We start from the raw sequence: 10999 nt of genomic DNA on the forward strand, positions 1-10999 counted from the left end.
CAGCTACCAGTGCTGCACCTAGTACTGCTGTTGCTACTACTACTACTACTACTACTAGTACCACTACCACTGCTGCTGTTATTATTGTTCCTACTACCGTTGTGGCTGCTGTTGCTGTTACTACTACTACTACTACTACTACTACTACTACTACTACTACTATTATTATTATTACCAATACTAATACTACAGCTACTAAATTTCGTCCGTCTTCATGTTCTGATTTTATATTTTTTATGAATTTTGCCTTTCATTCTCCGGGGTCGATAAAGTCAGTACCAGTTAAACACTGGGGGTCGATGCTATAAGCTAGCCTCCTCCCTCCCAAATCCCAAGGGATTATCACTATTAGAACGATCATCATCATCATCACATCATCATCATCATCCTCATCATCGTCATCATCATCATCATCATCCTCATCATCATCCTCATCATCATAATCCTCATCATCATCATCATCATCATCCTCATCATCATCATCATCATCATCTCATCATCATCATCGTCATCGTCATCATCATCATCATCATCATCATCATCCTCATCATCATCATCATCCTTGTCATGATTATGATTGATACAGCATCCGTTGTTAGTGTGTTCAGAATGGTGTTTGTGTCTCCATTATAAATTAATCTATAACACAACGTCATTGTAGAAATGTGTTATTGCGCAGGTGGTTTCCATCGAAACATTTTCGATAACTCATCGTTTGCATTCCACAATACGTCACAATACCACACGCATACATACATACACACACACACACATATATACATACATTTATATATATATATATATATATATATATATAATATATATATTATATATATGTATATATATTGTATAATATCTATATATGTATATATATATATATATACATTAGATATATATATATATATGTGCATGTATATATATATATATTATATATATATATATTATCCATATACATAACATACATACATATACATATTATATATATTCAGCCTATATATATACACATACATATATGCATACATATATATACATACATATATATTATACATATATATATATATATATGTATATATATATATATATGTGTGTATATACATATATACATATACATACATATATATATATATACACACATATATACATATACGTATATACATACATATAGCGTAAGCAGTTACACATTCCGTGGTGTGCTGTAATTTAAAACATATACACTTTCAGATCTAAAACACTCTATGAACGCACGAACAATCGCATCACTATACAGCTATCACCATTGTTTTCTAAAAACATTTTACTTAAGGCCGTGGGTGGTTGAGCTTTTATGTATCAAGAAACAGTGTCAAATCTTTAAACCTCATAATGTAAAAGATTTTCAATTTTATTGATGAATGCAAAGTATCCAGGTGAACATACGAACGACTCAAACCATGTTGCGTAAATGTCAGTACAAATTTGTACATTCAATGTAACCATTGTATACTTAAACAGTCAATAGTTCACCTATATTCTCAGGACTTAATTATTTTGAATTGAAATGAAACTAAAAATCAAAGAAGAGCAAAGAAAAATCTACCACGTTTATGACTCTCATATTGTTTCTCTTGACAGTAACCTAGACGTCGAAATGGTTTGTACACGAAACAAGTGATGTTGTTAGGTATAAAGAATATATACATTTTTTCCAAGAATTTGTACCATAGTCGGTACGAAAATCCGATATCGTTAAAGTCACATATTGATATCATTAACACATTCAGAAGTCACATGTTTACATTAAGAGATAATAAAAATGGAGTAAAATTTATTCTACACATGAATCAGTTTCCGTGTGAGTTTGTTCTGCGCATTAGATGTTACAGGCGATGTAATAAACAATGTACGTTGTTGATATGTTTTCGCCTCGGTTCAGCCGGTGTAATAAACTGACAAATCTAAACGTATCTCCAAATTAAGACAGGAAATATTGATTACGTTCTTATTCAAGTAAAAATGCCCCACAGGTAGGGGTACGAATATCGAAACGAAATTGAAGCCAACAAAACAAGACAAAGTATTTGTTGATAGTAAATTATGTTTGAAATTGGTATTAGCACGAGCTGTGAAAATAGCAGCTAACATCCCCTCAAATCACATTTTACGATGTAAGATTAGAGAAAGCCATAGTGTAATGTATAGATTTTCGCTAAAAAGAATCCAATATAATTGTGACCGGAATGCATCGAACCAAACATCGCCCGCATTGCGACTGACCTGTTGTCGATAATTAACAACGGAAACGGCCATTACCACGTTAACTGCTAGAAATAATCGCTAGATATCTATAAAAATAGACCATGTGTGGTTTTGAAAAGGGAAGGACATGTTGAATAACAGTTTTGAATAACAATATGCAGGAAATAAAAAATGAAAAGAAAAGTGATGGAACTGTTATGATTGATGTGCTTCTGAAGAACAGCAGCTACAAAAGGTCGCAGTTCGTCCAGATTAACATTATTTAATATTTGTTCATTTCTGTTAGACAAAAGTGTTTTCTTATGACAATCTCTATATGTATAAAGCTGAAGTTGTCTGTGTGGTGTGGCAGGTTTGGTAGCCTTCAACTAACACTATCTCCTCCGGGACCCTGCGATGCAAGTTGACCAAAATTGAGAGTATGATAGAAGAAGGTTTGCTCTCCCTTTCGTAGAAGAAAAAATTCAAATCGGACCATGTTAACGCCAAAAATTATTTACATCCAAAGGATGCTTTTTTTTTCTATGAAAATTCCTATTTTTTACGACATTTTTGCTACTGTGCCACCATTTTTCGGTGTATTTCAACCAGAAAAATATTCACTTAAAGAGAATAACAAGCTACATAATGCAACATTTTTACTTTTCAAAAATCCCAATTCTAGAGGGTCGAAACAAACCCAAGCAACGCCGGCCCATACTGTTAGTATTTATATAAATTGAGAAATGGATATCAAGTATATCTCTCAGTAGTTGACATGAACTAACTTTATCTTCAAACTGATCTTTGGTACACGTGCTTATCTTCTGTTTCCCTCTCTCTATCTAGCTATCTATCTATCCATATATGGATTGCAACCAAGTTGATCTATACGTGACATTGTGCTGAGCTGATTCTGTGCAACAATTGCAATATAATATTACACATATCTCTGGTATATTCAACCGCTTACACGAGCAGAAATTCAGTCTAGTATCTGGATGCTCCTCTTCGACAAACACGGGTGGTGCACCATATCTTAGAAAGAGGAAGATTACACCAAATAATATATTTTAAACTAGCAGTATCACCCCCGCTGTTACTCGGGTTTGTTTCGACCCTTTAGAATTGGAATTTTTGAAAAGTAAAAACTTAGCATTATGTAGCTTGTTATTCTCTTTAACTGAACATTTTTCTGGTTGAAATACAACGAAAAATGGCAACACAGCACGTCGGAAAATCGTAAAAATAAGGATTTTCATAGAAGAAAAGCGCCTTTTTGATGGAAATAATTTTTGGTGTTAACAAGGTCCGATTTGAATTTTATCTTCTACGGAAGGAAGAGCCAGCCTTCTTCTATCGTACTCTCAATTTTGGTCAACTTGCGCCGCAGGGTCTCGGGGGATATAGTGTTAGTTGATGGCTACCAAACCTGCTACACACAGACAACTTTAGCTTTATATAGAGAGAGATTACCTAGTAAAACAAATATCGGATGCTCATGGATTGAATAATTTGGACAATAAATATACGGAGGAATAATAACAATAACAACATCGAAGTAGCAACAACAGCAATAACAGCGAAAACAACATCGCAATCATGGATTACGGTATAATGTTTTGACTTTAAATTCATGGGTAGATATCGTGTTCATCTACAAAGTGCCTGCTCATCGTCGATAACGTTGAAGGATAAAGCATTGTCTTAGAAAAAAGAAGATAATACGGAGTGATATATTCATGGATGGACTTCAAAAACAAAAGAAACTCGGGATGCTCGAGGACAGAATGACCATAAATCTACTCGATCAATGATGGCCGGTGGTTAAACAATAACAAGAACAAGAGCAATGACAGAAGCGATGACACCACAAACATCGAGGACAGCATAATGTTGAGATATCCTTTTCGATTTGCACAGAAACGAGTATAAAATGTCAAGTTAAAAGACGGGGATAAATTTCAGAAAAAAAGTGAGGTTTCCAGTGAAATGCGAATTTGCAGATTATATAATCAAATTAATCACATCTCTCTCTTTTTCTCATTTTCTCCCTCTTTCTTTCTTTCTTTCTTTCTTTCTTTCTTTCTTTCTTTCTTTCTTTCTTTCTTTCTTTCTTTCTTTCTCTCAATGTAACTTTCTCACCTTCTCTTTCTCTCAATGTTTGCCTGTCTCTCGGTCTGCCTATCTATCTATCTATCTATCTATCTATCTATCTATCTATATATCTATCTATCTATCTATCTATCTATCTATCTATCTATCTATCTATCTATCTATCTATCTATCCATCCATCCATCCATCCATCCATCTATCTATCTATCTATCTATCTATTTATTTGTTTATCTATCTATCTATCTATTTATTTATTTATTTATTTATCTATCTATCTATCTATCTATCTATCTATCTATATATCTATCTATCTATCTATCTATCTATCTATTTATTTATTTATCTATCTATCTATCTATCTATCTATCTATATATCTATCTATCTATCTATCTATCTATCGATCTATTTATTTATCTATCTATCTATCTATCTATCTATCTATTTATTTATCTATCTATCTATCTATCTATCTATCTGCCTGTCTTTCTATCTATATATCTATCTCTCTATCTCTCTATCTATATGTCTGTCTGTCTGTATGTATGTATATCTTATAAGTATATATATTATATAATATATACTATATTTATATATTATATTATATATATTATATATTTATACAATATATGTATATATTATATGTATATATTTATGTTTCTCTTTGTCAGTCTATCTGTTTCTCTATTTATCTATCTATGTTTCAATCTCTCTTTCTACATTTCTCCATACGCTTCTCTTTTAACTCAGAGATTGCAAAAAGAAAGCATAAGCGATTCAAACGCATATACTTCTCCCCCATGTAATCTTCCGCACTTGTAACACATACTGACATCTAAGTGTAAGCTCTGACATATAAACTCTGCGGAGTTTTACTTCTATTATAATTGAAATTATACTTCTCTTTATATATATTTTCCCTAATGTTTTTAACATTCTTCATTGAAGTTTGTTTTAAAATATCTATATATAAACCATGATTTTCAGTCAGATGCCTGTTTGTCAATTGTGAAAATATTGGGATCAAATTTATGAACATTACAAATACTACGAAATTCCGAGCTCCAGAAACAGGTGTCGTGTTAAAATATCATCCGTTCTCCAATCAGTTTTCTATATATATATATATATTATATATATATATTAATATATATATATATATATATATAATATTATATATATATATATATTTATATATATATACATACATATGCATATTTGGGTTCATGACGTCACCAACAGTAAACAACATGAAATACGAAAAACATATGTGTTTAATAAATAAGCAACGAGAGAAACAAATGGAAAACAGAACAAGAAACATGAAGAACGATTCCTCATCAGTTGTCTATCTACTCCTCATGTCGAGCATTGAATGGCAATACGAGTCTTTCAAAATAATTGCTCTCATATATACCAAAATAAAATTTTGGAATTATGGAAGGGCAAATTTGGGAACAAAAACAGGACAGTGGAGACATACAACGAAACCGAACGAAAAGAAACATGGAGGATCGCTAGAGCAGAACGATGATAAAATAACGAACGCTGGAGAAATGTTTCCTTCGAAAAGAGAAAAGACAGAATAGAGAGAGGAGTGAGAGACAGACAGTCAGACAGGCAGAGCAAATCTGCAGCAGGAGCATTTGATAACTGTAAAAAAATTATGCGTACAGGTCGTTCGGCCATAGCTGAATCCCATAAACCGTCTTCGAAGGGACAGTCGATCCTATATGTATGTGTGTAGCCATATACTATATATCTATTTATATATGTGTGTATGCGTACGTGTCAACGTATGTATGTACTTATATATAAGCATATACATGACGGGCTGTCACACAGTTTCCTGTTACCGAATTCCCTAAAAGGGCATAGGGGCCGACTGATCCCTAAGTTCACTCAATTTGCAATGATAGCTCCTTAACAACACAGTCAAGCCCGCGCCTATAAATTATATATTTTGTTTATTCATTTCCTTTTTGTATCCGTTAATAGCTTTCAGGAAATTATATTTCCTCTCTTATAATTTATGCGTAAACAATATCCTTAGAGCGAAACTTTCATAAATTCACTGCGCACAGAAGCGTCGTTGCATTATGAAGTTTCAGTTTTCAGTTTGGAATATCTGGTAATCACTTTCAGGGATGATTCGTATTTAATCGGTAAAATAGCATAAAAATTGGTGGACGCGTGGTTGTTTGTTGAAGAAACTCACTTTGCCACCAGATGGCTTTGGTTTTAGTCCTATTGTGTACCATCCTGGGCATGTGTATTAAACTATAGCCATGAGCCGAATTTTAATTTTTGTCGAATAAATTGACCAGAGTACTGATTTTTTAAAAGCCTAGTACCCAAAAGATCCCTTTTGCTAAATTGCTAAGTTACAGTTAAGCAAGCACACCAATACCTATTTCTTTATTACCCACAAGAGGCTAAACACAGAGGGGACAAACAAGGACAGACATAAGTATTAAGTCGATTACATCGACCCCAGTGCATAACTGGTACTTAATTTATCGACCCCGAAAGGATGAAAGGCAAAGTCGACCTCGACGGAATTTGAACTCACAACGTAACGCAGACGAAATACCGCTAAGCATTTCGCCCAGCGTGCTAACGTTTCTGCCAACTCGCACGCCAATACCAGCTGTCAAACGATTGAGGCATGGAAAGAAACATAGACTTAAAGTCACACACACGCACACTCATATACACACGCACACATGTGTATATATGTTTATGTGTGTGTATGTGTGTGTGTGTGTGTGTGTATACGAAGGGTTTTTTCAGTTACTGTCTACCTAAACTACTGAAAAGTCTTCCCGTCCACATGGTTCTGGGTTTAGTCCCACTGCGTGGAACCTTTGGCAAGGATCTTCTACTATAGGCTCGTCACGACCAAAGCCGTGTGAGTGGATTTGGTTGATGGAAACTGAAAGAAGCCCGTCGTATATATATATATATATATATATATATGTGTGTGTGTGTGTGTGTGTGTGTGTGTGTGTGTGTGTGCGCCTTGTGAGTGGATTTGGCAAGCGGAAACTGAAAGAAGCTCGTCGTATATATATATGTGTGTGTATGTGTCTGTGTTTGGCCCACAACCATCGTTTGACAACGGATGACGGTGTGTTTATGTCTCCGTAACTTAGCGTTTCAGCAAAAGAGACCGATGGAATAAGTACTAGGTTTAGAAAGAATAAGTCCTGGGTTCAGTTTGCTCGACTAAAGGCGGTACTCCAACATGGCCGCAGTCAAATGACTGAAACAAATAAAGGAATAAACGAATAAAAGAATATCTTATCAAAAGCATTGAATCGCAGAATGGCTTAGTGAAGGTGATAAAACTCTTCTCAACGTCTGTTCCGTTCGTTTGTACTCAGAGTTTCAAAGCCTCCATATATGTTTCCTTCTTTTCCATAGGGTTCGGATCAATGAAGTACTCCTCTCCCTCTCTCCCTGTTTCTCTCTCTCTCTCTCTTTGCTTTCCCTTCTCTCTGTCTCCTGATCTCTATCTCTCTGTCTTCTACTTGTCTGTCTCTTTGTCTTCCTTTCTCTCTCTCTCTCTCATCCCTCTCTCTCTCTCTTTCTGCCTATATCCTCTTCTCTCTCTTTCTCTCTTTCTGTTATTTTGCTTCATTGTGCTATGACACGTGTAGGGAATCATTCACATCATCCCCAGTCCGAATATGGAAGAGAATCGTTCGAGGGATAAGAACTGAATCTTATCTCAGGGCAAAATCTACTGCCAAGCTACCTGGACTAATCTGTTAAGTAGTGCAGATATCTGCGTAATTTACTCTCTCTTTTATTCTTTTACTTGTTTCAGACATTTGACTGTGGCCATGCTGGAGCACCGCCTTTAGTCGAGCAAATCGACCCCGGGACTTATTCTTTGTAAGCCCAGTACTTATCCTATCGGTCTCCTTTGCCGAACCGATAAGTGACGGGGACGTAAACACACCAACATCGGTTGTCAAGCAATGCTAGAGGGACAAACACAGACACTCAAATACACACATACATATATATATATATATATATATATACATATATACGACAAGCTTCTTTCAGCTTTCGTCTACCAAATCCACTCACAAGGCATTGGTCGGCCCGGGGCTATAGCAGAAGACACTTGCCCAAGGTGCCATGCAGTGGGACTGAACCCGGAACCATGTGGTTGGTTAGTAAGCTACTTACCACACAGCTACTCCTTCATTTGCGAACAAAAATTCCTTCGTTCTTTTGCATTATTACCTCTTCCTGGTAAAAAAAATAGTAGTTCCAGCCTTTTAATGGAAATGCTTATCCGAATTGATAAAGAGCAATTTGAATTTAGGATACTTATATTATTTTCTGCTCTAGGCACAAGGCCCGAAATTTTTGGAGAGGAGGCCAGTCAATTAGATCGACCCCAGTACGCAACTGGTACTTAATTTATGGGCCCAGAAGGCAAAGTCGACCTCGGTGGCATTTGAACGTAGAACGTAAAGACAGACGAAATACCGCTAGGCATTTTTTTTGTACACCAAGGTGGACTGTGAACATTTAAACTTAAACAAAGAAAACGTTGAGAATACATCATCGATGACAGAAGAGGAAGAACAGGCTACTCAGTTTTTCCATAACCCTATCTACTCGGCGAAATGTGCTCCCAATGCGCCACCATACATAAGCTTAGCCTTAAGATTTGCTTGCTTTCTTAATTAGTGACTATTACGGTCACTCGACCTGCATGAAATCGCAGCGAAAACAGCTGTCAAAAATAACCAATTTAGTGCAAACAACAAACAAAAGACATTGTACCGGATATTATAATTCGAAGTATATTATTTTCTGGAAGAGAGAGTAAAATACGAATAAGATAAAAAAAAAGATAGGGTTGTGCTGTCTTGAATGCTTTAGATCATAGATCTGTTTGATTAAGGGTCAAGAGTAGACTAGACATTAACATAAACAAGAACAACAATAGCAACAATAAACAATATCAACAGGAATAACAGCTTAGCGTTATCTAATCCAATTTTGATGTATTTAAGTCGGACGTGACAAAGACTAGATTAGCGCAAAGAACTTATTCTTTGAAATATCTTTATATCGATGCATTGAAGTCTTTGGTATTTTTTTCCCTTTGTTTATAGCTTATTGTAGAAGGATATTTTAGTTTACTCATATAATTAACAATTTAACAATTATTTAGATAAGACTCGAGAAATCAATTTCTCTTTATTATTTCAGAAAATCTTAGATATTTTATAAGTATCTGCGTAAGCGCAAAAACACACAGAAACACTCACACACACACAAATATTCGTACATATATGTAGGGGACGTGCATACGTGTGTGTGTGTGTGCGTGAGTGTGCAGATATTTACATGCATATATATATGAAAGTATATAGAAATATTCGTGATGTAGAATTTAAGTCGTAAATTGCTTCACAAAGGACCAGAATTAAGAACTTCATACACAGTTGCAACTCTGTGTGCCGTGAATTTATAGAATACAAGTTTTACTGTTAAGCAGATTGTATACAAAAAATAAACGAAATCACGGGAGATTGTTCATCAGATGTTGTACCTTAAATTATTATCTAATAAACCACTTCCCATGATTTCGTTTGTTTTATGTATATAATCGAATTAACAATAACACTTGACATACATACATACATACATACATACATACATACATACATACATACGTACATATATACATACATACATAAATTTACCGGTGCGGTTGTACATAGAGTAAATGTGTTTGAAACTTCTGGTTTCTTGGTATATCTGTTCTCACATAACACTTATTTTCGAGCTGTTGATACCGCCGGATTAAATACTACTGCCCAGATGTCGAAACTATAATGATATATATGGGGGAGCTGATGATGCTTGTAAGCTGGATTGTTGGTGTGACTGTTTTTGTATATGTGGAATAGTATTATAACACATTCTTTTGATATATGTGTATATATATATATATATATATATATATATTATATATATATATTATATATATATATATATATATGTGTGTGTTTGTGTGTGTGTGCATGTATATATATATATACATATATATATATACATATGCATATATATATATATGTATATACATACACCCATACACACACATGAGATAGGGAGATAAATAGATAGATATATGTAGATAGATAGATGGATAGAGATAGAGAGAAAGATAGAGATAGATAGATAGATAGATACAGAGAGAGAGTGAGAGAGAGAGAGAAAGAGAGAGAGAGAGATTAATATTTGTTTTTATGTTCAGTTATAATAAAAATAGTTTTACATTAATCGGAAAGATCGCTCTATACTTTTGTCGAGTACAAATTTATTCTTGGACAAGATTAATATTGAGAGTGACTTTGATACTTCGGCCAGCTAACCAATCGTCGCACAGTCCAACAATGCTTTGGTCAATATTGTTCTTGTTACAGAATGGTGTCGTTAAAGTCAAGTAGACTAATATTTGGAGCCAAATATACAAGCTGACAAGGAAGTAAGACAAATCTATAAAGACAACATGGTAGTATTTTTCTATTCGCATACAAATGTAAAATAATTATAGTATATGTAAACCCGAGGGTTTGCTGGTAAGGAGGGTCTCTATTTTCTATTGTGACGGTAGATGAATAAATTTGCCAAA

The 10999-nt window shown here is 34.4% G+C and overlaps 1 long non-coding RNA gene across 1 annotated transcript in view; it reads right to left on the bottom strand.

Moving 5' to 3' along the window:
- The window catches only part of LOC118761960, a 13146-nt gene extending 3083 nt beyond the window's left edge, over positions 1–10063 (bottom strand). Inside the window, exons 1-2 of the long non-coding RNA XR_004997756.1 lie at positions 10038–10063; positions 3642–3646 (exon numbers count right to left, since the gene is read on the bottom strand). This is a non-coding gene — a long non-coding RNA (uncharacterized LOC118761960). The remainder of the gene's footprint in view (positions 1–3641; positions 3647–10037) is intronic.
- Positions 10064–10999: the final 936 nt, after the last annotated feature.

This window comes from Octopus sinensis, unplaced genomic scaffold (genome assembly GCF_006345805.1).
Source record: "Octopus sinensis unplaced genomic scaffold, ASM634580v1 Contig18838, whole genome shotgun sequence".
NCBI lineage: Eukaryota > Metazoa > Mollusca > Cephalopoda > Octopoda > Octopodidae > Octopus > Octopus sinensis.